Source organism: Salmo trutta, chromosome 1 (assembly GCF_901001165.1).
Source record: "Salmo trutta chromosome 1, fSalTru1.1, whole genome shotgun sequence".
Lineage (NCBI taxonomy): Eukaryota > Metazoa > Chordata > Actinopteri > Salmoniformes > Salmonidae > Salmo > Salmo trutta.
In genome coordinates this window covers 19435884-19463864 of record NC_042957.1, presented here as the reverse complement: position 1 = coordinate 19463864, position 27981 = coordinate 19435884, and the positions used below count along the sequence as shown (strand labels likewise).

Below are 27981 nucleotides of genomic sequence, written 5' to 3'. Positions count from 1 at the left end.
CTCACCAAACTCCGATTTACTATTAGAAAAGTTTGATTACCTTTGGTGTTCTTCGTCAGAATGCACTCCCAGGACTTCTACTTCAATAACAAATGTTGGTTTGGTCCCAAATAATCCATAGTTATATCCAAATAGCGGCGTTTTGTTCGTGCTTTCAAGACACTATCCGAAGGGTAAATAAGGGTCACGCGCCCGACGCGTTTCGTGACAAAAAAAATCTAAATATTCCATTACCGTACTTCGAAGCATGTCAACCGCTGTTTAAAATAAATTTTTATGCCATTTTTCTCGTAAAAAAGCGATAATTTTCCGACCGGGAGTGGTGGTTTTCGTTCAAAGAGAGAGAAAGTAAACATGGAGTCGACTCGGGCACGCGCGCCCCCTCCCATTGTCCTCAGATCGACCACTATCAAAATGCGCTACTGTTTTTCAGCCATGGGCTGCAAAGCCACGATTCAGCTTTCTGACGCCTTCTGAGAGCCTATGGGAGCGTTAGAAAATGTCACGTCATGCCAGAGATCTCCTGTTTTTGTTAGAGATGATCAATAAGGCCATGAAATGGTCAGAGAGAGCGCTTCCTGTTTGGAATCTTCTCAGGTTTTGGCCTGCCAAATGAGTTCTGTTATACTCACAGACACCATTCAAACAGTTTTAGAAACTTTAGGGTGTTTTCTATCCAAATCAAACAATTATATGCATATTCTAGTTACTGGGCAGGAGTAGTAACCAGATTAAATCGGGTACGTTTTTTATCCGGCCGTGCAAATATTGCCCCCTAGCCCCAACAGGTTAACACTTTTTTGGGTACTCCATGCTTCCATATGTGTTATTTCATAGTTTTGATGTCTTCACTTTTGTTCTACAATGTAGAAAATAGTAAAATAAAGAAAAACCCTTGAATGAGTAGGTGTGTCCAAACTTTGACTGGAACTGTATGTCAATATTTGTTGTACATGCGCAGAGTTTTCAGAAATGGCAGAGTCAGAAATGTATTGTGACAATGCAACAGTTAGGCTATAATTAAGGCGCGCCCCTGGAGAACGCAACAGCCATCATCTGTGGGTCCTTGACAACGTCATCCGACGTACTGATCCTAGCCCAAGTTCATAGGCATTCACCCCTATCATGAATATTCTCTTGGACGGCAAAAAAGCTGGCGAATTCGTTGCAAAATCGTGTAGTGTATGCCTGACATTAATGTCTATGAATTCTCATGGTTGTGCAAGACCATGATTGGCCAATATTCTTTGGGATTTAAATCAGTTTGCCAATAAGACTAGCTTGTGTTGAGTGCGTGAAAATCAATCGGATGAGCAATATGATTATAACCCACAGGATGATTATTTGATAATCATTAAACCCTTTATAAATTAATTACATTGGTTACCTATATCAATCAGCTGATTTTGAACAGTGAAATAAATATATTATCAAATCAAATCAAATTGTATTAATCACATGTGCGGAATACAACATTACTGTGAAATGCTTACATACAAGCCCTTAACCAACAATGCAGTTTAAGAAATAGTTAAGGAAATATTGAATAAATAAACTAAAGTGAAAAACTAAAACAAAAACGAACAAAAAAAGTAACACAAGAAAAGTAGATAACAGTAACGAGGCTATATACTGGATGTACCGAGTCAATGCGCGGGGGTACAGGTTAGTCCAGGTCATTTGTAGTGACTATGCATAGATAATAAACAGGGAGTAGCAGCAGTGTAGATAGTCCGGGTGGCCATTTGATTCGTTGTTCAGCAGTCTCATGGCTTGGGGGTAGAAGCTGTTAAGGAGCCTTTTGGTCCTAGACTTGCGGTAGCAGAGAGAACAATCAATGACTTGTGTGACTGTTCTCTCTGCTACCGCACGGTAAGCGGTACCGGAGCGCCACGTCTAGGACCAAAAGGCTCCTTAACAGCTGTATGTGTAACTGTGATACAGTTATGTAATAACTAGATAATAAGCATGTAATAAAAAAATGAATCAATTTAAACAGTACAGTAGGGGCAGTCAGAACTAATCAATTTGTTACCCACCTCCTTGCTATCGATTGGCCATTACAGTCAAGACCGGGAGTGGTTTGGAGGAAATGGGCCAATCAGGTAGTCAGATTTTGTCCGGGTCAGTTTTGTGGCTCCTCGCTCAGATGCGTGGGTTGGCTCTCAAACAATAGAAAGTGGTATGTACCATCATGGTCTCTACGATAGGTACATTTCCCTACGAAGTCAACATGATCTTTTCTACGTTGCATTTATAAAACACAGTTTCTTCGCGTGTGGATCAATATGTGTGGATGAATTCATCTGAAAACCTATCGTCAACTCAACTTCGCCCGTTGTACTGTCCGTTGCATTAGATTGTGCGTCCGGGATCTCTTTTTGAAGGGGAATTGTGCCTTGATCCTTCGCTGCTACCTTTGTAACGGGATTCATTTTGCCCCGGCTATGATAACCACAGCGTGGAATGAGGCTGGATATTTGAATTGATTGAAACAGCGAATTGCACTGTACTGCAGTAGAGATGACAAGAACATAGGAGGAATTGAACAAACATTTAAGGTAGGACATTTTCTCATGACTGAATTGTTTCATTCCAAACTTATGCCTAACAACAAGAACATTTGAGGATTGTGAAATGTAGTAAAGTTGCTACCATTTACTTTGCACAATTAACTGTTAAAATAAGCAACAGTCCATGCGCAACGGCTGGTCAACGACTATCTGCGTGGTAATACTAATTGAATACATGATAAACCATCGATGTCTGTCCTAACTAACATTTGTAACCATCTAGCCAGGTGACAGGTGTGAGGAAAATATCATTCAGTGTTTTTAACTTGTCAGTTTGTTGTACAAATGGGGTTTTATTGGTGACATTATGCATACTGTACACACCGCAGAGAAAGAACACCTAGCTAGCTAACGTTACTTGTCTATGGTCGTGTTTTGAAATTAGACCGGGGGTAAGGGATCAAGGTTTCACATCTGCACGAACTCGCGTGGTAAATTAGGCGAAATGGTTAGCAAGCTGCATGCTAACTATCACACCACATTGTCATTTTGAAGGGTTGGGGTGAAAATACACATCGGGCATCTTGTCAATGCATTATCACAACCCTGTATTTACATCTGGATCATACCCAGGTTAACATTGTCCTTATTTATTTGCTAGATAGCTAATGGACAATTTAGTGGACCATTTTTTCAACAAGAGCACGATAACGGCGATAACACCGGTTGTGCGCGAGCAAGCACGGGCATGGCTGTGATTTAATTTCCCCACGAAGAATGCATTGACTTTTCGGTGAAGAAGGGTTGGAGTAGTCTTCGATCTAGCTTCAATTCGTTTCCAATGAAGTTGTCTATGGGGCATGGGGGAAGGGAAAGCCACATCCAGGGAAAATCATCTTGCAAGAAGCTTAGTGAAATCGGAATGTTTTTCTCGATCGTCTTGAGTTCATTTGGTGGAAAAAGCATCTTTATTTTACAGTGACTAAACACGAACCTGAATCACAACTCGAGTTTTGAGAATGAGATAGCTGTGGTTTGGGTGTTTTTTTTCTTTTCTTACCGTTTTTAAAGACAACCTCCAGAGCTTTTTGAACTTTTACTGTTGAAAAGCGATATCCCAAGTACAACTACAGTAAAGTACACACACTAAAGGGTAAAAAACGTTTTCAGCAAAATAGTGTTTTTTAGATACAACTGCAAACTTAGGAGTAGGGCATTCGAGGAGTTGGTCTGAAGGGAATCGTGATGTCATCGGCCTTCTACCTTGCTTGAGGAACAATAGAGAACAAAAGAGGAAAGGCCCACCCCCACTATGTCATGACTTACCTGGACCACCTATTGAGATGTGCCTTTTGTTAAGTAAATCAGTTGTTAAATGAGGTGAAAAGGAGCTGAACTACCGCTTGAAGTTATTATGACTTGCCTAGTTAAATAAAGGTTAAATAATATATCTTTTTTAATTATACAAATATGTATGGTTTTTGGCAAGCTGTACATTTAAGGATTTATAAGCCTTTTATTATGATGGATTGTCAGGTCATTTATTTATGTCTCTCGTACCATAATATCAGCCAACATGACATGACATAGAACGACAGTCCTATTTGATGCCTGTTCAGCATCTGTGTGTATACCCCAAGGTGGCAAGGAGCGCCAGGTCCTGCATTTGTCAGCGAGCACTTGCTTGTCATTTAAATCTGTCAATCAAATCTGTCAATGCTTAAAGGAAAAGCTTAATCTAGTGTTTATAATACAGTAAAAGGTTAGATTATACCTGAACCCTCTATTTTCATGATATGCCATATTGCAAACATTTCCACTGGTTAGCTTTTTGAAAAGAAGCCCCTGAAATGAAAAGTTTCCTTTGCTTACAGTGGGTTTTAAACAACAACAAATTCAGAAGGAGAAGTTCTGCCCCATTTATTTTAAATGCTCAGAAATGTGCAGGGGATTGTGGGAAGGTGAGCGGCTAGAACCCTCCTAGTGGAGCGGAAGGTAAACTTGAGTTCTGCTGTACTTTATGCTAAAGCAAAGCAAAGCTTTGGAGCGAAGTATTGTCAAGAGGAGACGCCTCTGATCAAAACCCACTGTTAGGTTCAGATAACCTCTAGATAATAGATCGTGATAGCAATGGTTATCTAGTCTGGGCAACCCGACCCTAAGCTAGAAAACTGGTACTATGGTACATTGCCGGAAGCAGACTAATGGTTTTCTGATAAAAATGATCTCATAAAAGTCTATCCTATCTCTAGAAGCAGACTGTCTATGAATCACTGCATGGATATGCCTTGTTGTTGGTGTTGTTGTCATTATTGTTGTTTTGTATGAGTAGCAGTGTTGGTCAGGCAGGACGCTCAGCTACTATAGCAGGGGTCCTCAACCTTTTCAGCCTGGGACCCAAGCTTATGAAAACATGCAACTATATGTAAATAAAAACAATAACAATGAAATACCCATATAAATAGCAATTCATGTTTATTTTTCCCCATTAAAAACTCTTACACATCTGTCTAGGTTGTTGTTGAAATACAATAGATCATTTTCATTCTGAACTGGAATAAACTGATTGATCACATCACACAGATGAATAACAAAACACACACACACACACACACACACACACACACACACACACACACACACACACACACACACACACACACACACACACACACACACACACACACACACACACACAGCCTCAGTTTTTGATAGAGCAACCCTAAGTAACAGTACAGATGAAAAACGATCAGGCCTACTGTACATCTTACTGTATAAATTATTGTTGATAGAAGGTCTAGGTCGGAACTGTTGCTGTTAAAAAATACATATTTTTTTATTCTGAACTGGAATAAACTGATTGCTCACCTAACACAGATGTAGACCAGAAAACACACACACACACACACACACACACACACACACACAGTCCAAATGAGAGGTGTGTGACTGGTTGAAGATTCAACAAGCAGGTCTATTCTGGGATCAGTTTTTAACAGTACAACACTGAGGTCATGCTCAGCATTCAGTCTGTTTCTGTACTTGTTGTTAAGTATTCCAGAGTTGAGAACCCTGACTCACATAGGTATGTGGTGCCAAACTGGATCAGAACATCTACTGCTTTCTCCGGCATGCAGGAGACTGCTTCCTGCTGTAAATGAGCAACCCAGAAGAGCAACTCAGTTTATTCCAGTTCAGAAAGAAATGACTACTTGTATTTTAACAGCAACAGTTCCAACCTAGACTAGTTTTCAACAATCATTTCTACAGTAAGATAGACAGTAGGCCTGATCATTTTTCATCCTCATATGTACTGTTACATAGGGCTGCACTAGCAGTAGCTAGCTAGTGTGTTTTGGCTAACATTAGCTAGCTAGCTATTAGCTGTTTACAAGGGGATTGTTTGAAAGAGAAACTCACATCTACTTCTATGAGAGATAGTACTCCTTATTTCTACTTATCATCATCACCTGTTATAAAATGACAACTTACTTTTCCACTGTCGAAGCATTGTTTTCTGAATCATTCTGCCCTGTTCTGAAAGAACTCCCTGACCCTGGGTTTACATGCTGTGGATGTTTGGTCGACATTTCTTCATTTTGAGAGACGAATCACTAAGCACTTCTCCGCACAAAACACGTTGTGGGCGCTCCTCGTTATTTCTCTAAGGTTGTATGAAACCAAGAGAGAGAAACTCGTTGCTTGATGATTGAACTCAGTCAGAACTTGTGGCCAGCTTGAGTCCATTTGATGACAGCGGTGAGTGGTGGCGAGTGGGTCAGTGGCAGATGCCACGTTCAAACCCAACTGGGAACTCTGGCCTCTCTCTAGAGCTCAGACTTTCCAACCTGAAGATCACTGACGTCATGATTTGACCTTGTATTTTTTCGAGTTCCCAGTTGTTTTGAACGTGGCATGACAGTGCATCATCTGCTGAACGACGGCGCTGCAAAATTTGGGCCACGGAGTGATCTTCAAGAAAACTGCAGAAAAAATATCTGCATTTCCCTCCCACTCGCGCTGCTGCCATGAGCAGAGATACCGCTGTTAAACAGAGCACACTGAACAGAGAGGGCACTGAACAGAGGGGGCACTGAACAGAGGGGGCACTGAACAGAGAGGGCACTGAACAGAGGGGGCACTGAACAGAGAGGGCACTGAACAGAGAGGGCACTGAACAGAGAGCGCACTGAACAGAGAGCGCACTGAACAGAGAGGGCACTGAACAGAGAGGGCACTGAACAGAGGGGGCACTGAACAGAGAGGGCACTGAACAGAGAGGGCACTGAACAGAGAGCACACTGAACAGAGAGGGCACTGAACAGAGAGGGCACTGAACAGAGAGGGCACTGAACAGAGAGGGCACTGAACAGAGAGTGCACTGAACAGAGAGCGCACTGAACAGAGAGGGCACTGAACAGCACTGAACAGTGAGGGCACTGAACAGAGAGCGCACTGAACAGAGAGGGCACTGAACAGAGAGGGCACTGAACAGAGAGGGCACTGAACAGAGAGGGCACTGAACAGAGAGGGCACTGAACAGAGCGCACTGAACAGCACTGAACAGAGAGGGCACTGAACAGCACTGAACAGAGAGGGCACTGAACAGCACTGAACAGAGAGGGCACTGAACAGCACTGAACAGAGAGGGCACTGAACAGAGAGGGCACTCAACAGAGAGCGCAGATGCACTTGGCCAAATCAATTCCTGTAATTCATTAAATAATTATAAATTTACTCTGACACGTCGCGACCCTCCATTAACATATCTGGAGTGGGTTCATCAACTAGGCTGACCTCGGCGTCTTGCAGTTGTTGAGTTTATCAGTCCTAAGCAAAGGCATTGAAAACATTGCATGACTGGCCATTTGCCATACATGGGGCTTTTAAGTTCCTATGTAGTGTAGAGGAGTTAGATGGGACAGGACAGACACATATTTCACGCCATCACACATGGACACATAAACTCAAAATCACTCCGTTAAAGCATTTAGGAGATAAATGTAGGGGCTTTCTTTCTTTCTCTCTCTCTCTCTCTCTCTCTCTCTCTCTCTCTCTCTCTCTCTCTCTCTCTCTCTCTCAGTCACACACACACACACACACACACACACACACACACACACACACACACACACACACACACACACACACACACACACACACACACACACACACACACACACACACACACACACACACACACACACACACACACACACACATACAAACACACCTACAGACGCTCTGCTAGCTGTGGTCCAGTCCACCCATGGCCCTGTCCCAAACCACTTTAGAAGTCTGTCCTTGTTATCTTTGAAGTGTGGACTTATCGCCCTAGTGGGATTTCGTTATCTTCTGGATTTGTGTTATCTTCCCTTTACACACTTGCTGTGAACCGAAACAGGCCCAGTGGAGAGAATCACAGATCAGATGGGGGAGAGGAGAAGGTGGACATAAATAGCCTATTGCCCAGTCTTCCAGGTCTTTTTTCCCTATACTTCCCTTTGTGTAAGTTCTACCTAAGCCTACACTGTTTTTACGGTAAGTTACTACAGCCAGTTAGTTACCTGTTACTGTAAAGAAAAAGGTACAGTATGTAACTTCAATTCCAAAGATACTTTGGTTTAACAGTACATTACTGTAAACATTACAGTAGTATATTCTTTATATTATAGAAATAATGTCAGTAGAAGAGTCATGTCTGCAGTCTTGCTCAGTTAGGATAGTAATAAAGTAATAGCTGCATTTCTTATTCCTCTCTTGTGAGATGTTCACTTGTAAAAGTGCTTTGGCATCACTCAGTCTCATCCAGAGGCTTTCTTCTCTCCTTTCCTCTCTCTTCTGTTTGTTGTGGTTGCTTTGATCTGTTGCCAGCCTGTAGCCTTCTCTGCTGCCTGCCTGGTGAATCTATCTCTCTCTGCTGCCTGCCTGGTGAATCTATCTCTCTCTGCTGCCTGCCTGGTGAATCTATCTCTCTCTGCTGCCTGCCTGGTGAATCTATCTCTCTCTGCTGCCTGCCTGGTGAATCTATATCTCTCTGCTGCCTGCCTGGTGAATCTATCTCTCTCTTCTGCCTGCCTGGTGAATCTATCTCTCTCTGCTGCCTGCCTGGTGAATCTATCTCTCTCTGCTGCCTGCCTGGTGAATCTATCTCTCTCTGCTGCCTGCCTGGTGAATCTATCTCTCTCTGCTGCCTGCCTGGTGAATCTATCTCTCTCTGCTGCCTGCCTGGTGAATCTATCTCTCTCTGCTGCCTGCCTGGTGAATCTATCTCTCTCTGCTGCCTGCCTGGTGAATCTATCTCTCTCTGCTGCCTGCCTGGTGAATCTATCTCTCTCTTCTGCCTGCCTGGTGAATCTATCTCTCTCTTCTGCCTGCCTGGTGAATCTATCTCTCTCTGCTGCCTGCCTGGTGAATCTATCTCTCTCTGCTGCCTGCCTGGTGAATCTATCTCTCTCTTCTGCCTGCCTGGTGAATCTATCTCTCTCTGCTGCCTGCCTGGTGAATCTATCTCTCTCTGCTGCCTGCCTGGTGAATCTATCTCTCTCTGCTGCCTGCCTGGTGAATCTATCTCTCTCTTCTGCCTGCCTGGTGAATCTATCTCTCTCTGCTGCCTGCCTGGTGAATCTATCTCTCTCTGCTGCCTGCCTGGTGAATCTATCTCTCTCTGCTGCCTGCCTGGTGAATCTATCTCTCTCTGCTGCCTGCCTGGTGAATCTATCTCTCTCTGCTGCCTGCCTGGTGAATCTATCTCTCTCTGCTGCCTGTAGAAGAAGTGGAGAGAGGCAAGGGATGTATGGCACGGAGAGACAGAGAGAGAGAAAGAGAGGGGGGAGAGAGAGACAGAGAGGGGGGGAGAGAGAGACAGAGAGAGAGAAAGACAGAGAGACAGAGTGACAGAGACAGAGAGAGAGAGAGATAGAGACACAGAGACAGAGGGGGAGAGAGAGAGAGACAGAGAGGGGGGAGAGAGAGAGAGACAGAGAGCGGGAGAGAGAGACAGAGAGAGGGAGAGAAAGGCATAGAGAGACAGAGAGAGAGACAGAGAGATAGAGACACAGAGACAGAGGGGGAGAGAGAGAGACAGAGAGGGAGAGAGAGACAGAGAGGGGGGGAGACAGAGAGATAGAGACACAGAGACAGAGAGGGAGAGAGAGACAAAGAGGGGGGGAGAGCGAGAGAGAGAGACAGAGTGACAGAGAGAGAGACAGAGAGAGACTAAATATAAAAAATATTAAACAATTAGAGAGTGTCATTTCCCCAAATTTAAAACCCTTATTCAAGGTTTCAAAGACCTCTCTGATGTGAGTAGGCTACCCATCCTGTTGGGGGAGGACGCAGAGAGCTGTGGGTTGGCAGCGCACTACATTGCTGCCTAACATAAGATGAGGGACAGTGTCTGACAGACCAACATGTCCTCTATGCTCATTGTTATTGTTCAATGTTTGGTTATTTTGACCCTTGATTATTGTTGTTACTGTTGTCCCATTGACAATATGGATTCTTATTATTTTAGTATTGTAAATATCCAAAGTAAGCTTTGGCAATATGTACATTGTTACATCCTGCCAATAAAGCAAATTGAATTGAATTGAGAGAGAGAGAGAGAGAGAGAGAGAGAGAGACAGAGAGAGAGAGAGAGAGAGAGAGACACAGAGAGAGAGAGACAGGGAGACAGGGAGAGAGAGAGAGAGAGAGACACAGAGAGAGAGAGACAGGGAGACAGGGAGAGAGAGAGAGACACAGAGACACAGAGAGAGAGAGACAGAGAGAGAGAGAGACACACACACACAGAGAGAGAGCCAGAGAGAGATACACACACAGAGAGAGAGGGAGAGAGAGAGAGACACACACACAGAGAGAGAGGGAGAGAGAGAGAGTAGACAGGGAGAAAAAGAGGGAGCTATAGGAGATTGGTTAGAAAAACTGGAAAAGGAGAATGTGGAGAGAGAGGACAGTAAAACGAAGCCAAGGGTTGTGTGTGTGAATCCCCAAAGGTGTACCTGCTATTCTGTCTGTCTGTCTGTCTGTCTGTCTGTCTGTCTGTCTGTCTGTCTGTCTGTCTGTCTGTCTGTCTGTCTGTCTGTCTGTCTGCCTGTATAGATTCTATATGTCCCAGCTGTTGGGTGGCAGTGGAGGGCAGAGGCGTCTCACACTGGGGCCATTGTTCCTCCTCTGCCTGCCCTGCTGTGCTCAGGGATCCATAATGCTGCCTCTGTCCTGATCCTGTCTCACTGACTGACTGGTGCTCCTTGTGTATCACCACCCTTCATCCCTGTCCTCTGTCTTTCTCCCACCCCCCCCACCTCCCCCAGAGCCTCTTCTCTCTTCCTACTGCCCCTCTTTTTCTTTCTGTCTGTAATCTCTCTCTCTCCCTCGCACTTTCTTTCTCTCCCCAAACCCCCTCTCTGTCTCCCTCTCTCTCAGGGGGGAGAGGGCATTGACCGGGTCAGTCAGTGAGTTGACAGGATGCATCTGAAATACAGTACGTCTGTGCCTCTATGTCTCACCCCTGGACTAGTCCCATTGGAGCAGAAGTGCCCCCCATTCACAACAGCCAGACAGAGTCTGGATGGCAACCTAACCCTGCCCTCTCTCACCCCATCATTCATCTTTCCAACCCTTTTTAACCCAGATTGTTCTCTCACTTCTCTTTCCCTCCCTCTCTCCCTCCTTCTGTCTTCCTCTCTCTACAGTAGACAGCAGGAGCTCACAGTATGATATCTTTCTGTCTCTCTCCTCTCCTCCCTGTCTCCCTCTCTCTCTCTGCCTCAATAAGGTGAAGGATAAACCAAATACGCTCTCCTCTCCTCCCTGTCTCCCTCTCTCTCTCTACCTCAATAAGGTGAAGGATAAACCAAAGACGCTCTCTGTCTCTTTCTCTGTCTCCCTCCTCATCTCCGCCCTCCTTCCTTCCCTCTTTCCATGGTGTGTAAACTGTAAACTGCAGGTGTTCTGTGTATGATATCTCTGTAATGGTTGACCTGATGGTGCAGGGAAGTCTCAGAATCGTAAGTGCTGTACAGAATCCCAGCCTAAAACCCCAAACAGCAAGCAATGCAGGTGTAGAAGCACGGTAGCTAGGAAAACTCCCTAGAAAGGCCAAAACCTAGGAAGAAACCTAGAGAGGAACCAGGCTATGAGGGGTGGCCAGTCCTCTTCTGGCTGTGCCAGCTGGAGATTATAACAGCACATGGCCAAGATGTTCAAATGTTCATAAATGACCAGCATGGTCAAATAATAATAATCATAGTAGTTGTCGAGGGTGCAACAAGTCAGCAACACAAGAGTAAGTGTCAGTTGGCTTTTTCATAGCCGATCTTTGAGAGTATCTCTACCGCTCCTGCTGTCTCTAGAGAGTTGAAAACAGCAGGTCTGGGACAGGTAGCACGTCCGGCGAACAGGTCAGGGTTCCATAGCCGCAGGCAGAACAGTTACTTCAACTGCCTACAGGGGGAATGGAAGTCTGCTGTGTAGTAACAGGGTAACCAGCCTAACAGGTTACTTATACACAACCACCAGTAACCTAGTTTGTTTGTGGAAGTGCTTCTCCTAGGTAGGCTGTGCTGTGTCTGTGAACGTAAAGAGTTCAGGGGGACCCTGAGGACTACAATCAGTCAGTCAGTAATCAGTAGTACATCATCAGCCCTGGAACCAGAGCTGCCTGTCTGTTGCATGGTTGGCCTGCTCCTTTCTCTCCGTCTCTCTCTCCGTCTCTCTCTCCGTCTCTCTCTCCGTCTCTCTCTCCGTCTCTCTCTCCGTCTCTCTCTCCCTCTCTCTCTCCGTCTCTCTCTCCGTCTCTCTCTCCGTCTCTCTCCGTCTCTCTCTCCGTCTCTCTCTCTCCGTCTCTCTCGTCTCTCTCTCTCTCTCTCTCGTCTCTCTCCCGTCTCTCTCTCCGTCTCCTCTCGTCTCCTCTCTCTCTCTCTATCCCTCTCTTCTCCGTCTCTCTCCCGTCTCTCTCTCCGTCTCTCTCTCTCCTCTCTCTCTCCGTCTCTCTCTCCGTCTCTCTCTCCGTCTCTCTCTCCGTCTCTCTCTCCGTCTCTCTCTCCGTCTCTCTCTCCGTCTCTCTCTCCGTCTCTCTCTCCCTCTCTCTCTCCGTCTCTCTCTCCGTCTCTCTCTCCGTCTCTCTCTCCGTCTCTCTCTCCGTCTCTCTCTCCCTCTCTCTCTCCGTCTCTCTCTCCGTCTCTCTTCTCCCTCTCTCTCTCCGTCTCTCTCTCCGTCTCTCTCTCCGTCTCTCTCTCTCTCTCTCTCGTCTCTCTCTCCGTCTCTCTCTCCGTCTCTCTCTCCGTCTCTCTCCGTCTCTCTCTCCGTCTCTCTCTCTCCGTCTCTCTCTCCGTCTCTCTCTCCGTCTCTCTCTCCGTCTCTCTCTCCGTCTCTCTCTCCGTCTCTCTCTCCGTCTCTCTCTCCAGGCAAGGACCCGAGCACTGTGACACAATGGGGTCAGGTAAGGTAGGGAGACTGTGTGTGTGTATATGTGTGTGTGTGTGCGTGCAGGCAGGAGGCCCCTCCTGCGGTGTCGTGTGTTTGTTTGGATGGTAAACGTAGTCTGATACTTTACACAGCACAATGCAGCAGCTTGAGTCCCCCTCAGCATCCACTGGATACGGTGTCTTTGTGCAGATTCCTTTGTGGTCATATTATCTAACCAGGTGAATTTGTTCAAGAGGGACCATAGATTTTAGCTGGTTTTGAGGCGTCTGCTCTGCTCCTCTCTTAGACTATAGATGAATCAAACAGGACCAAACTTACATCAAAGTGATTCATAGGCAACAATACATTACAGCGGCATGCAGGCTTGTGTTTGTTTCAGTACATGTTTCTTTCTGTGTAATAGATTTGAATATGCAAAGTTACCTAAAGCACAGAGACTCGGCAGCTGACAAACACCTTTGTCTGTCTCTCTGCCTATGCAAGATGGGATCACTGGCTGCACGACAAGCCTCATCTCTCTCTCTCAAAATTCAATTTCAATTTAAGGGCTTTATTGGAAACATATGTTTACGTTGCCAAAGCAAGTGAACTAGATAAACAAAAGTGAAAGAAACAATAAAAATGAACAGTAAATATTATACTCACAGAAGTTCCAAAAGAATAAAGACATGTCAAATGTCATATTATGTGCAAATAGTTAAAGTACAAAAGCAAAAATAAATAAACATAAATATGGGTTGTATTTACAACGGTGTTTGTTCTTCACTGGTTGCCCTTTTCTTTTGGCAGCAGGTCACACATCTTGCTGCTGTGATGGCACACTGGCATTTCAACTAATGGAATTCTTTGTGGATCTGCGTAATCTGAGGGAAATACTATAAGGGCACAAAGCGAGACCCAAATGCAGACACAGGAGTCAGATGGTTGAGCTCCGATATTTATTATACCAGAGGGGTAGGCCAAAGGCAAGACGGGGACAGGCGAGAGTTCATAAACCAGGTCAGAGTCCAAACAATTACCAGGCGATAGGCAGTCTCGAGGTCAGAACAGGCAGAGTGGTCAGGCAGGCGGATTCGGTGTCAGGACAGGCAGAGTGGTCAGGCAGGCGGATTCGGTGTCAGGACAGGCAGAGTGGTCAGGCAGGCGGATTCGGTGTCAGGACAGGCAGAGTGGTCAGGCAGGCGGATTCGGTGTCAGGACAGGCAGAGTGGTCAGGCAGGCGGATTCGGTGTCAGGATAGGCAAGTGTCAAAACCAGGAGGACTAGGAAAGAATTTTTGTTAATTCTTTCCAATGTGTCAAGTAATTATCTTTTTGTTTTGTCATGATTTGGTTGGGTCTAATTGTGTTGCTGTCCTGGGGCTCTGTGGGGTGTGTTTGTGTTTGTGAACATAGCCCCAGGACCAGCTTGCTTAGAGGACTCTTCTCCAGGTTCATCTCTGTAGGTGATGGCTTTGTTATGGAAGGTTTGGGAATCACTTCCTTTTAGGTGGTTGTAGAATTTAACGTCTCTTTTATGGATTTTGATAATTAGTGGGTATCGGCCTAATTCTGCTCTGCATGCAGTATTTGGTGTTTTACATTGTACACAGAGGATATTTTTGCAGAATTCTGCATGCGGAGTCTCCATTTGGTGTTTGTCCCATTTTGTGAATTCTTGGTTGGTGAGCGGAACCCAGACCTCACAACCATAAAGGGCAATGGGTTCTATAACTGATTCAAGTATTTTTAGCCAGATCCTAATTGGTATGTCAAATTTTATGTTCCTTTTGATGGCATAGAATGCCCTTCTTGCATTGTCTCTAAGATAGTTCACAGCTTTCTGGAAGTTACCTGTGGTGCTGATGTTTAGGCTGAGGTATGTATCGTTTTTTGTGTGCTCTAGGGCACCAGTGTCTAGATGGAATTTGTATTTGTGGTCCTGGCAACTGGACCTTTGTTGGGACAACATTATTTTTGTCTTACTGAGATTTACTGTCAGGGTCCAGGTCTGACAGAATCTGTGCAGAAGATCTAGGTGCTGCTATAGGCCCTCCTTGGTTGGTGACAGAAGCACCAGATCATCAGCAATCAGTAGATATTTGACTTCAGATTCTAGTAGGGTGAGGCCGGGTGCTGCAGATTGTTCTAGTGCCCTCGCCAATTCGTTGATATAAATGTTGAAGAAGGTAGGGCTTAAGCTGCATCCCTGTTTCACGCCAAGGCCCTGTGAAAAGAAATGTGTATTTTTTGCCTATTTTAATCACACACTTGTTGTTTGTGTACATGGATTTTATAATGTCGTATGTTTTTCCCCCAACACCACTTTCCATCAATTAGTAAAGCAGACCCTCATGCCAAATTGAGTCAAAAGCTTTTTTGAAATCAACAAAGTATGAGAAGACTTTGCCTTTGTTTTGGTTTGTTTGTTTGTCAATAAGGGTTGGCTAGGGCACTAGAACAATCTGCTGCACCCGGCCTCACCCTACTAGAATCTGAAGTCAAATATCTACTGATTGCTGATGATCTGGTGCTTCTGTCACCAACCAAGGTGAATATGTGGTCTGTCGTACGGTAATTTGGTAAAAGGCCAATTTGACATTTGCACCAGTACATTGTTTTCACTGAGGAAATATACAAGTCTGCTGTTAATGATAATGCAGAGGATTTTCCCAAGGTTGCTGTTGACGCATATCCCACGGTAGTTATTGGGGTCAAATTTGTTTCCACTTTTGTGGATTGGGGTGATCAGTCCTTGGTTCCAAATATTGGGGAAGATGCCAGAGCTAAGGATGATGTTAAAGAGTTTAAGTATAGCTAATTGGAATTTGTGGTCTGTATATTTTATAATTTCATTGAGGATATCATCAACACAACAGGCCTTTTTGGGTTGGAGGGATTGTAATTTGTCCTGTAGCTCATTCAAGGTAATTGGAGAATCCAGTGGGTTCTGGTAGTCTTAGTTGATTCTAAGATTTGTATTTGATCATGTATATGTTTTTGCTGTTTGTTCTTTGTTATAGGGCTCAAAAAATGTAAGAAGTGGTTTACCCATACAGTGAGGGAAAAAAGTATTTGATCCCCTGCTGATTTTGTACGTTTGCCCACTGACAAAGAAATTATCAGTCTATAATTTTAATGGTAGGTTTATTTGAACAGTGAGAGACAGAATTATATATTTTTTAAAACGCATTTCAAAAATGTTATAAATTGATTTGCATTTTAATGAGGGAAATAAGTATTTCACCCCCTCTCAATCAGAAAGATTTCTGGCTCCCTTGTGTCTTTTATACAGGCAACGAGCTGAGATTAGGAGCACACCCTTAAAGGGAGTGCTCCTAATCTCAGCTTGTTACCTGTACAAAAGACACCTGTCCACAGAAGCAATCAATCAATCAGATTCCAAACTCCCCACCATGGCCAAGACCAAAGAGCTTTCCAAGGATGTCAGGGACAAGATTGTAGACCTACACAAGGCTGGAATGGGCTACAAGACCATCGCCAAGCAGCTTGGTGAGAAGGTGACAACGGTTGGTGCGATTATTCGCAAATGGAAGAAACACAAAAGAACTGTCAATCTCCCTCGGCCTGGGGCTCCATGCAAGATCTCACCTCGTGGAGTTGCAATGATCATGAGAATGGTGAGGAATCAGCCCAGAACTACACGGGAGGATCTTGTCAATGATCTCAAGGCAGCTGGGACCATAGTCACCAAGAAAACAATTGGTAACACACTACGCCGTGAAGGACTGAAATTCTGCAGCGCCCGCAAGGTCCCCCTGCTCAAGAAAGCACATACATGCCCGTCTGAAGTTTGCCAATGAACATCTGAATGATTCAGAGGACAACTGGGTGAAAGTGTTGTGGTCAGATGAGACTGAAATGGAGCTCTTTGGCATCAACTCAACTCGCCTTGTTTGGAGGAGGAGGAATGCTGCCTATGACCCCAAGAACACCATCCCCACCGTCAAACATGGAGGTGGAAACATTATGCTTTGGGGGTGTTTTTCTGCTAAGGGGACAGGACAACCCCACCGCATCAAAGGAACGATGGACGGGGCCATGTACCGTCAAATCTTGGGTGAGAACCTCCTTCCATCAGCCAGGGCATTGAAAATGGGTCGTGGATGGGTATTCCAGCATGACAATGACCCAAAACACACGGCCAAGGCAACAAAGGAGTGGCTCAAGAAGAAGCACATTAAGGTCCTGGAGTGGCCTAGCCAGTCTCCAGACCTTAATCCCATAGAAAATCTGTGGAGGGAGCTGCCAAATGTCAGCCTCGAAACCTTAATGACTTGGAGAAGATCTGCAAAGAGGAGTGCCACAAAATCCCTCCTGAGATGTGTGCAAACCTGGTGGCCAACTACAAGAAATGTCTGACGTCTGTGATTGCCAACAAGGGTTTTGCCACCAAGTGCTCAGTCATGTTTTGCAGAGGGGTCAAATACTTATTTCCCTCATTAAAATGCAAATCATTTTATAACATTTTTGACATGCGTTTTTCTGGATTTTTTTGTTGTTATTCTGTCTTTCACTGTTCAAATAAACCTACCATTAAAATTATAGACTGATCATTTCTTTGTCAGTGAGCAAACGTACAAAATCAGCAGGGGATCAAATACTTTTTCCCCTCACTGTACATCTCCGTTTTGGATAGATAACTCTTTGTGTTGCTTGTTTAGTGTTTTCCAATTTTCCCAGAAGTGGTTAGAGTTTATGGATTCTTCAATTACATTGAGCTGATTTCTAACGTGCTGTTCCTTTTTTTCTGTAGTATATTTCTGTATTGTTTTAGTGATTCACCATAGTGAAGGCGTAGACTCAGGTTTTCTGGGTCTATATGTTTTTGGTTGGATAGGTTTATAATTTTATTTCCTAGGTTTTTGCGTTCTTCATCAAACCATTTGTCATTGTTGTTAATTTTCTCCGGCTTTCTGTTTACATTTTTTTGATTTGATTGGGAAGCTGAGAGGTCAAATATACTGTTTAGGTTTTCTACTGACAAGTTTATACCTTTCCTATTACAGTGAAACGTTTTGTCCAGGAAGTTGTCTAAAAGGGATTGAATTTGTTGTTGCTTAACTGTTTTTTGGTAGGTTTCCACACTACTTTCCTTCCATCTATAGCATTTCTTAATATTACTCAGTTCCTTTGGCTTTGATGCCTCATGATTGAGTATTGCTCTGTTCAAGTAGACTGTGATTTTGCTGTGATTTGATAGGGGTGTCAGTGGGCTGACTGAACGCTTTGAGAGACTCTGGGTTGAGGTCAGTGATAAAGCAGTCTACAGTACTACTGCCAAGAGATGAGCTATAGGTGTACCTACTGTAGGAGTCCCCTCGAAGCCTACCATTGACTATGTTCATACCCAGCGTGCAACAGAGCTGCAGGAGTTTTGATCCGTTTTTGTTGGTTATGTTGTCGTAGTTGTGCCTAGGGCGCATATGGGGGAGGGAATGCTGTCACCTCCAGGTTCTGGCATTTAGGTCGCCACAGACTAGTACATGTCTCTGGGCCTGGAAATGATTGATTTCCCCCTCCAAGATGGAGAAGCTGTCTTCATTAAAGTATGTGGATTCTCTCTCTCTCTTTCTCTCTCTCTCTCATTCTCTCTCACTCACACACACACTCTCTCTGATGGTGGTGTCATTGAGGTGGAACGCCCTGATGCCCTGGTCTCCGTGGTGATGTGTGTTGATTGATGGAGGGGCAGAGTGGCGGGAGGTGAGGTGTGTTAATCACGCCCGGGCGGTTCAATCCCCCGCGTCACCATTCAGATGCCTGTATTCAATTACAGCCACAGAGGAGCGTATGAGCATTTTCATAAGCACCGTTATTCCTGTATTTATTCCCCTCAGATGGAGGGAGTCTGAGAAGAGTAAGAGAACAAGATAGTAGGGGATGAAGGGAGAGGAAGGAAGGAAAATAAAAGCGATGGATAGCAAAGAAAATAGTGAGGTTAGAATGAGTTAGAGAAAGTGAGGGATGAAGGGCGAGAGGTAGGAAGAGATACTGTAGTGAGAAAAAAAGAAAAGGAAAGGAAGTAGCTGTTTAGCATCTCAATGTGTTTGACCCCAATCCCTCAGCAGGATGCCGCACACACACACACACACACACACACACACACACACACACACACACACACACTACTGCCTGCCAATTAGAAGCCCATTTTTGGCTGTTTTAATTACATCTCACTGTGAGGAGGTGTCTCTCGTTGGATTTACATGCGGCCAGGCTCAGCCCAGACACAGCCCTGTATCAATTTGGTTTGGAACGGGGCCCGGCCCAGGCAGACACACCCTCCCATCCTGGCATCCCGGATGGGCAGGCAGGCAGCAGAGGCAGGCCAGGCTCCACTCTCCTCCGTTGTCCTTTATGTTTTCACAGGAAATTCCAGCCAGCCAACCACCAAAGCCTCTGCTTAGAAACATATAATGCATACTGTAAATGTCAATTACTGGTTCCAACAGTATTAGCAATTCATATCAGTTCATGGAATACACAGGGGCGTGATAGCACCGGTTTAGAGTAGAGGTCACACAGAGGGTAAAGGGGATTCTATGGCACTTAGGAGCTGTACGAAAATAGGTGGAATAGATAGGAAATATCTGCAGAGCCAGGAGGAGAAAATATCTGCATAGCCAGGAGGAGAGGAGGAGAGGAAGAGGAAGAGAGGAAGTAGTTCACAGGAAGTTTAGAATGATTAAACACTCCTCTAGCAGGCAGGCAGGGCAGAGGAGAGGAGGAGGAGAAGGATAAGGAGGAGGAAGAGAGGAAGTAGTTCACAGGAAGTTTAGAATGATTAAACACTCCTCTAGCAGGCAGGCAGGGCAGAGGAGAGGAGGAGGAGAAGGATAAGGAGGAGGAAGAGAGGAAGTAGTTCACAGGAAGTTTGGAATGATTAAACACTCCTCTAGCAGGCAGGCAGGGCAGAGGAGCTGCCGGGGAGGTGTGGCAACAGTTGATTTGATTTTGGGTTTCTATTTCTGTAGAGGTTTCTTTAGGGTCGCGGTGCCACTGCAGTATAGCCTATAGTTAAGGAAGTGTACACTATCTTGAGGAGTATCTTAAGGGCAGGGCAGATACTGTAATACGGTGTTGCTAAGACAAGGGCTCCCCTTATGCAAGCTTCTTCTTCAGTTTATAGACTCCATGCCTACAAACCCGGTGTGAGTGTGTAACATTACATACGTGCAATAGAGGATGAAATCAAAACAGTGATGTTCTGTAGCATAAACATCACAGCCATTTAGCATTTCAGAATTTTTGTTGTTGTTGTTGTCCTGGTCTCTGTAATACATCGGATTCAACTTCATAGAATAGCTAGTGAATCTGATGTATTGCCAATGAGGGCACATGTGGCCAGGCAGCCAGTGGACTTTGACTGGCTGTGACTGACTGACTGACCGACTGTGACTGGGGACCATCATCCACTCCAGAGCCACAGAAAATCACAGAGCTAAGCCTACCGCTGTTAGCGTCTGGATGAGAGTTGGTGCTAAAGCAGTCAATGCCAGTCAATGGAGAGAGCGCTAACCGCTAACCACATGGACTCAGTGCAGCAGTGAGGTAAACTGAGTTCAATTGAGTTGAAGCTACTTGTTATTGTTTTGTTGATGCCTGTACAGGGGTCAGATTAGCTTTAAGAAATCTGCATTTTAAACCATTTCACCTGCGTGAACCCTAACCCTTCAAAAGACTGATCAGGAACGTGCAACTATAGTTTTTCTTCACACAAAATACATTTGTCATAAAATAGTTTTAATCAGATGATAACACAAGTGCAACAATATTTGGCTAGCAGCCACACAAGTAAATTAGCTTACAATGAAAAAGTAAAGTATATTTATGCATGGCCATCAGATTTCTCATGTTTATCATAGAAAGAATGTAACCAGCTGCATTTCCTAATGTTTTGCTTGAAGTTAATCTTGCATTTTAAAAAACTACACTGGAGAAAAGTAGTGGGGGAAAGTACATCAGTCAGAGTGCTGTCTGCTGATTGGATGCTGTTCGGGAATACAGGAATCAGATTTATCAAGACGATAGCAAATATTTCTCATCCAAGTGGAGAAGTGCAACTGAAGCACAAATGTGTCCTTTTATTCATGATTTGAAGCGAACCGTGACTGAAGCCGTATATAAATGAAAATATGAAGCATTTTAGATGTGTGTTGTTGTTTTTTTTTGCGTGAAAAATGCTGAATTCTGCATTAATGCGACCCCTGCTGTAGGATTATTAGACATTGAGATCAAGGGTTGCCCCTCCCTTGTTTTTTCTGATGGGTATTGAGTTGACAAGGAAGTGTGCTGTGCGTCAGTTTCACATGGATTTGTTTGTGTGGTTGAATCCCAGCAGGTGTTCCAAACCATCTCTTTCATTCTTTAGATTCTGTTCTATGGTACTACATTCAAATTCAATATATGCAAGCCTTTCTCACACACACGCACACACACACACAGACACACACACACACACACACACACACACACACACACACACACACACACACACACACACACACACACACGCATGAACACACACACACATGCACACACACTCACATACACGATACACACGCGCACGCACTCACAAGCAAAGGTGTTGGAATGTGAGGACTGTGAAGCTGACAGATGGATTGCAGCAGTATAATCAGTCTTCTGCTCGGGAGGTTATTTTATTCAAGAGCAAGTGCCGTTCCTAGAGCGAAGCAAGGGAGCGTGGAGGGGAAAGAGCAGAAGAGAAGGGAGGAGGAGGGGAAAGAGCAGAAGAGAAGGGAGGAGGAGGGGTAAGAGCAGAAGAGAAGGGAGGAGGAGGGGAAAGAGCAGAAGAGAAGGGAGGAGGAGGGGTAAGAGCAGAAGAGAAGGGAGGTGGAGGGGAAAGAGCAGAAGAGAAGGGAGGAGGGGGTAAGAGCAGAAGAGAAGGGAGGAGGAGGGGTAAGAGCAGAAGAGAAGGGAGGAGGAGGGGAAAGAGCAGAAGAGAAGGGAGGAGGGGTAAGAGCAGAGGAGGAGGAGGGGAAAGAGCAGAAGAGAAGGGAGGAGGAGGGGGAAAGAGCAGAAGAGAAGGGAGGAGGAGGGGAAAGAGCAGAAGAGAAGGGAGGAGGGGTAAGAGCAGAAGAGAAGGGAGGAGGAGGGGGAAGAGCAGAAGAGAAGGGAGGAGGAGGGGAAAGAGCAGAAGAGAAGGGAGGAGGAGGGGAAAGAGCAGAAGAGAAGGGAGGAGGGGTAAGAGCAGAAGAGAAGGAGGAGGAGGGGAAAGAGCAGAAGAGAAGGGAGGAGGAGGGGTAAGAGCAGAAGAGAAGGGAGGGGGAGGGGTAAGAGCAGAAGAGAAGGGAGGAGGAGGGGTAAGAGCAGAAGAGAAGGGAGGCGGAGGGGAAAGAGCAGAAGAGGAAGGGAGGAGGAGGGGTAAGAGCAGAAGAGAAGGGAGGAGGAGGGGAAAGAGCAGAAGAGAAGGGAGGAGGAGGGGAAAGAGCAGAAGAGAAGGGAGGAGGAGGGGAAAGAGCAGAAGAGAAGGGAGGAGGAGGGGTAAGAGCAGAAGGGAAGGGAGGAGGGGGGAAAGAGCAGAAGAGAAGGGAGGGAGGAGGGGAAAGAGCAGAAGAGAAGGGAGGAGGAGGGGGGGGTAAGAGCAGAAGAGAGGGAGGAGGAGGGGTAAGAGCAGAAGAGAAGGGAGGAGGAGGGGAAAGAGCAGAAGAAGAGAGGGAGGGAGGAGGGGTAAGAGCAGGAAGAGAAGGGAGGAGGAGTGGAAAGAGCAGAAGAGAAGGGAGGAGGAGGGGGTAAGAGCAGAAGAGAAGGGAGGAGGAGGGGTAAGAGCAGAAGAGAAGGAGGGAGGAGGGGAAAGAGCAAGAAGAGAAGGGAGGAGGAGGGGTAAGAGCAGAGAGAAGGGAGGAGGAGGGTAAGAGCAGAAGAGAAGGGAGGAGGAGGGGTATAAGAGCAGAAGAGAAGGGAGGAGGAGGTGTAAGAGCAGAAGAGAAGGGAGGAGGAGGGGTAAGAAAGCAGAAGAGAAGGGAGGAGGAGGGTAAGAGAGAAGGAGGAGGAGGAGGGGTAAGAGCAGAAGAGAAGGGAGGAGGAGGGGTAAGAGCAGAAGAGAAGGGAGGAGGAGGGGTAAGAGCAGAAGAGAAGGGAGGAGGAGGGGTAAGAGCAGAAGAGAAGGGAGGAGGAGGGGTGTAAGAGCAGAAGAGAAGGGAGGAGGAGGGGGTAAGAGCAGAAGAGAAGGGAGGAGGAGGGGGTAAGAGCAGAAGAGAAGGAGGAGGAGGGGTAAGAGCAGAAGAGAAGGGAGGAGGATGGGGTAAGAGCAGAAGAGAAGGGAGGAGGAGGGAAGAGCAGAAGAGAAGGGAGGAGGAGGGGTAAGAGCAGAAGAGAGGGAGGGAGGAGGGGAAAGAGCAGAAGAGAAAGGGAGGAGGAGGGGGTAAGAGCAGAAGAGAAGGGAGGAGGAGCGGACGGGGAAAGAGCAGAAGAGAAGGGAGGAGGAGGGGGAAAGAGCAGAAGAGAAGGGAGGAGGAGGGGACGGGGATAGATAGAGAAGGGAGGAGGAGGGGAAAGAGCAGAAGAGAAGGGAGGAGGAGGGGAAAGAGCAGAAGAGAAGGGAGGAGGAGGGGAAAGAGCAGAAGAGAAGGGAGGAGGAGGGGAAAGAGCAGAAGAGAAGGGAGGAGGAGGGGTAAGAGCAGAAGAGAAGGGAGGAGGAGGGGTAAGAGCAGAAGAGAAGGAGGAGGAGGGGTAAGAGCAGATGAGAAGGGAGGAGGAGGGGTAAGAGCAGAAGAGAAGGGAGGAGGAGGGGTAAGAGCAGAAGAGAAGGGAGGAGGAGGGGTAAGAGCAGAAGAGAAGGGAGGGAGGAGGGGTAAGAGCAGAAGAGAAGGGAGGAGGAGGGGTAAGAGCAGAAGAGAAGGGGGGGGGGGGGGTAGGAGCAGAAGAAGAGAGGGAGGGGAGGGGTCAAGAGCCAGAAGAGAAGGGAGGAGGAGGGGGTAAGAGCAGAAGAGAAGGGAGGAGGAGGGGTAAGAGCAGAAGAGAAAGGGAGGAGGAGTGGGCAAGAGCAGAAGAGAAGGGAGGAGGAGGGGTAAGAGCAGAAGAGAAGGGAGGAGGAGGGGTAAGAGCAGAAGAGAAGGGAGGAGGAGGGGTAAGAGCAGAAGAGAAGGGAGGAGGAGGGGTAAGAGCAGAAGAGAAGGGAGGAGGAGGGGTAAGAGCAGAAGAGAAGGGAGGAGGAGGGGTAAGAGCAGAAGAGAAGGGAGGAGGAGGGGTAAGAGCAGAAGAGAAGGGAGGAGGAGGGGTAAGAGCAGAAGAGAAGGGAGGAGGAGGGGTAAGAGCAGAAGAGAAGGGAGGAGGAGGGGTAAGAGCAGAGAGAAGGGAGGAGGAGGGGTAAGAGCAGAAGAGGAAGGGAGGGGGAGGGGGTAAGAGCAGAAGAGAAGGGAGGAGGAGGGGTAAGAGCAGAAGAGAAGGGAGGAGGAGGGGTAAAGAGCAGAAGAGAAGGGAGGAGGAGGGGTAAGAGCAGAAGAGAAGGGAGGAGAGGGGTAAGAGCAGAAGAGAAGGGAGGAGGAGGGGTAAGAGCAGGAAGAGAAGGGAGGAGGAGGGGTAAAGAGCAGAAGAGAAGGGAGGAGGAGGGGTAAGAGCAGAAGAGAAGGAGGAGGATGGGTAAGAGCAGAAGAGAAGGGAGGAGGAGGGTGTAAGAGCAGAAGAGAAGGGAGGAGGTAGGGGTAGAGCAGAAGCGAGAAGGGAGGAGGCGGGGTAAGAGCGAAGAGAAGGAGGAGGAGGGGTAAGAGCAGAAGAGAAGGGCGGAGGAGGGGTAAGAGCAGAAGAGAAGGGAGGAGGAGGGGTAAGAGCAGAAAGAGAAGGGAGGAGTAGGGTAAGAGCAGAAGAGAAGCGAGGGAGGAGGAGGGGTTATATGAGCAGATAGAGAAGGGAGGTAGGAGGAGGGTAAGAGCAGAAGAGAAGGGGAGGAGGAGGGGTAAGAGCAGAAGAGAAGGGAGGAGGAGGGGTAGCAGCGCCGCATAAGAGCAAGGGAGGAGGAGGGGTAAGAGCAGAAGAGAAGGGAGGAGGAGGGGTAAGAGCAGAAGAGAAGGGAGGAGGAGGGGTAAGAGCAGAAGAGAAGGGAGGAGGCGGGGCAAGAGCAGAAGAGAAGGGAGGAGGAGGGGTAAGAGCAGAAGAGAAGGGAGGAGGAGGGGTAAGAGCAGAAGAGAAGGGAGGAGGGAGGGGTAAGAGCAGAAGAGAAGGGAGGAGGAGGGGTAAGAGCAGAAGAGAAGGGAGGAGGGGGGGTAAGAGCAGAAGAGAAGGGAGGAGGAGGGGTAAGAGCAGAAGAGAAGGGAGGAGGAGGGGTAAGAGCAGAAGAGAAGGGAGGAGGAGGGGTAAGAGCAGAAGAAGGGAGGAGGAGGCGGTAAGAGCAGAAGAGAAGGGAGGAGGAGGGTAAGAGCAGAAGGAAGGGAGGAGGAGGGTAAGAGCAGAAGAGAAGGGAGGAGGGGGTAAGAGCAGAAGAGAAGGGAGGAGGAGGGGTAAGAGCAGAAGAGAAGGGAGGAGGAGGGGTAAGAGCAGAAGAGAAGGGAGGAGGAGGGGTAAGAGCAGAAGAGAAGGGAGGAGGAGGGGTAAGAGCAGAAGAGAAGGGAGGAGGAGGGGTAAGAGCAGAAGAGAGGGAGGAGGAGGGGTAAGAGCAGAGAGAAGGGAGGAGGAGGGGTAAGAGCAGAAGAGAAGGGAGGAGGAGGGGTAAGAGCAGAAGAGAAGGGAGGAGGAGGGGTAAGAGCAGAAGAGAAGGGAGGAGGAGGGGTAAGAGAGAAGAGAAGGGAGGAGGAGGGGTAAGAGCAGAAGAGAAGGGAGGAGGAGGGTAAGAGCAGAAGAGAAGGGAGGAGGAGGGGAAGAGGCAGAAGAGAAGGGAGGAGGAGGGGTAAGAGCAGAAGAGAAGGGAGGAGGAGGGGTAAGAGCAGAAGAGAAGGGAGGAGGAGGGGAAGAGCAGAAGAGAAGGGAGGAGGAGGAGTAAGAGCAGAAGAGAAGGGAGGAGGAGGGGTAAGAGCAGAAGAGAAGGGAGGAGGAGGGGTAAGAGCAGAAGAGAAGGGAGGAGGAGGGGTAAGAGCAGAAGAGAAGGGAGGAGGAGGGGTAAGAGCAGAAGAGAAGGAGGAGGAGGGGTAAGAGCAGAAGAGAAGGGAGGAGGAGGGGTAAGAGCAGAAGAGAAGGGAGGAGGAGGAGAGCAGGAAGAGAGGGAGGGTAAGAGCAGAAGAGAAGGGAGGAGGAGGGGTAAGAGCAGAAGAGAAGGGAGGAGGAGGGGTAAGAGCAGAAGAGAAGGGAGGAGGAGGGGTAAGAGCAGAAGAGAAGGGAGAGGAGGGTAAGAGCAGAAGAGAAGGGAGGAGGAGGGGTAGAGCAGAAGAGAAGGGAGGAGGAGGGGTAAAAGCAGAAGAGAAGGGAGGAGGAGGGGTAAGAGCAGAAGAGAAGGGAGGAGGAGGGGTAAGAGCAGAAGAGAAGGGAGGAGGAGGGGTAAGAGCAGAAGAGAAGGGAGGAGGAGGGGTAAGAGGCGCTATGCCATTCCGATCTTGTTATTAGGTCAGTGTTCCGATTGATCCCAACCTTTCCCTCTGCGGGCAGCTGTCTGGAATCCCGCTCCGAGACACCGAGCATGGTGACTTTTTGGCTTCTGTGCTCCGAGCCACACGGGCACAGCAGCTTCTGGCAATTGTGTGCGTGTGTGTGTGCATGTTGGGGTGTGTGTGTTTGACTGGTATGACCTATTACAGTGAGGCCAGGCGGTTTCTCTCACAACTAAAGTAAGGCTTTTAGCACAGGGAAATGGAATGGAATTGTCCAGTTTGGGAACATTTTGGCTTCCTAGTAGATTACAACGGCAACACAAAGAAACAACAACACAACATCTTCTTTCTGCATTCAAGCAGCCCTTCGCAGCTGATTCTGACCGGGACAAAGACATTACAAGAGTGATAGGTATGTATAATGCACCTGTGTTGTACTTACTGCAGACGGATGGACTTCCAGCGCTACAAAGAGCTACTTAGCAGTGACAGCCCATTACAGGAGTACCACGCTACAGACAAGCCCCCTTTATGAGAGTCAAGCAAGTGTGCATATTTTTATCTCTTTGTAAGAAAACATTATAGCATAGATAATGTCTGAGCCATGTTTACATATTGCACTTCCTTTTGGTGTTATTGTTGATGAGTAATCGTGTGTCTTCATTTAAAGCTGCAATATGTAACTTTTTGGGAGACCGAACCAAATTTACATAGAAATGTGTGTTATAGATCTGTAATTCTCATTGAAATCATGTCTAAAAAGCGGTAGATCTGTTCTATGTCAATAAATCAATCAAATGTATTATAAAGCCCTTCTTACATCAGCTGATGTCACAAAGTGCTGTACAGAAACCCAGCCTAAAACCCCAAACAGCAAGCAATGCAGGTGTAGAAGCACGGTGGCTAGGAAAAACTCCCTAGAAAGGCAGGAACCTAGGAAGAAACCTAGAGAGGAACCAGGCTACGAGGAGTGGCCAGTCCTCTTCTGGCTGTGCCGGGTGGAGATTATAACAGAACATGGCCAAGATGTTCAAATGTTCATAGACGACCAGCAGGGTCAAATAATAATAATCACAGTGGTTGTAGAGGGTGCAACAGGTCAGCACCTCAGGATTAAATGTCAGTTGGCTTTTCATGGCCGAGCATTCTATGTGCGCTGTTTCAATGCTTCCTGTTCTTAAGTTTCGCTTTTTGCGTCTTTTACTTTCGGTTTTGTACACCAGCTTGTACAACAGCTGAAAATACAATATTTTTGGTTATGGAAAATATATTTCACAATGATTCTCTACACCAGCCTTTCTTAAAGTATTGGTTGGGTCGCGACCCACATATTAATGGTGGGTTGCGAGGTGTCCGAGTAAATATATAATTATTTAATGAATTACTGGAATTGATTTGGCCAAGTGCATCTGCGCTCTCTGTTCAGAGCGCTCTCTGTTCAGTGCCCTCTCTGTTCAGTGCCCTCTCTGTTCAGTGCGCTCTCTGTTCAGTGCTGTTCAGTGCGCTCTCTGTTCAGTGCCCTCTCTGTTCAGTGCTGTTCAGTGCCCTCTCTGTTCAGTG

The 27981-nt window shown here is 46.7% G+C and overlaps 1 protein-coding gene across 1 annotated transcript in view; it reads left to right on the top strand.

Annotated features, from left to right (window-relative positions):
• Positions 1-2163: 2163 nt before the first annotated feature.
• LOC115177424 (wiskott-Aldrich syndrome protein family member 1) overlaps positions 2164-27981 on the top strand; it is a 132696-nt gene continuing 106878 nt past the window's right edge. The window contains exon 1 of the mRNA XM_029738214.1: positions 2164-2561. The gene's annotated coding sequence lies outside the window, so the exon portion shown is untranslated. The remainder of the gene's footprint in view (positions 2562-27981) is intronic.